Consider the following 1,297-nt stretch of genomic DNA (forward strand, 5'->3'; position numbering starts at 1 on the left):
AGCTCCGATATGTAGCGATGCAGACAGAAGCGTGTACAGTATGAGCCAATCAGTGGCAGTAATGACAGAGCATGCGCTGTTACGCAAAAACCGCCATAGAGTGAAGCCGCGGAAGTCGAAGCGCGAAGTGGCGAGGGTTCACTGTATGTCATTTTAGTCATTTTTGAGGGTACGCTTTGGTGGCATTCATGACCTTCCCTAAATTGTGCAACTGTCGCCACTCTAGTTCCCAAACTAGTCCTCACCCCTACCAGAGTCTCCTCGGAATGGGGGAATGGCAAGACTTCATCTCACGTACTTTGGACGCGTCCTCTGGAGGGACCAGTCCCTGGGAAGGGCGTCACGTTTGGTAAAGTGCAGGGCCAACAAAAACTAAAGAGAAGAACCTCCCTTATGAAATGGATCGACACACCGCCTGCAGCAAGGGGCTCAAACGTAGGAAAGCTTGTGAGGACGCACAGGCCAAGGCAGCGTTTCTTCCTGGTGAACACAGGCGCCCCAGGAATGGGAACGGACTCGCTCACCCCTCACAACAGCCCAGCTGTATCCAGGAAGGAATGCATTCCTTCTTCACCACAGCCCCTGCCAAGCCTCCAATCTGTTTCTTGTCTTTATTCTGGGCATTTCATGTAAGTGGAAGGATATAAGAAGACCGAAGAAGAATTGATGCTTTTGAATGATGATGCTGGCCAAGAATTTTAAAAGTACTATGTACCGCCAAAAGAACAAGTAAACCTGCATTGGAAAAGTACAGCCAGAATGCTCCTTAGAAGCAAGGATGGCAAGACTCTGCCTCACTTACTTTGGATAGGTTTTCAGGAAAGGGCAGTCCCTGGGGAAGGACATCATGCTGGGTTCAACAGAGGGGCAGCAAAGGAGAAGGCGGCCCTCAAGGAGATGGATTGACCCCGTGGCTGCGACAATGGGCTCAAGCATGCGCACAATTGTGAGCCTGGTGCAGGACCGGGCAGCGTTTTGTTCTGCTGTACACAGACAGGTTCACTATGAGTCGGAACCGACTGGATGGCCCCTAACAACAGTCCCTTTGTGTTCACTCAGCATCACCTGCTTGTGTTGTGCCCATGCGATTACATGGACCAAAATGGATTTCTCTTTAAGGCTGGATAACATTGCCCTGTGCCACATTTTGTTTGTTCCCTTGTCTGGTGGTGGACACTCGAGTTGTTTCTCCCGTTGATTACAGTGCTGCTGTACTGCTCATTGGTGGACAAGCATCTGTTCGTGTTTCCCCTTCCATTCTTTTGACCCCTCTGGAAGAGCAAAGGCTGGGGCTGCT

Source organism: Echinops telfairi, unplaced genomic scaffold, assembly GCF_000313985.2.
Source record: "Echinops telfairi isolate 266 unplaced genomic scaffold, ASM31398v2 ScPeMD7_29;HRSCAF=101, whole genome shotgun sequence".
NCBI lineage: Eukaryota > Metazoa > Chordata > Mammalia > Afrosoricida > Tenrecidae > Echinops > Echinops telfairi.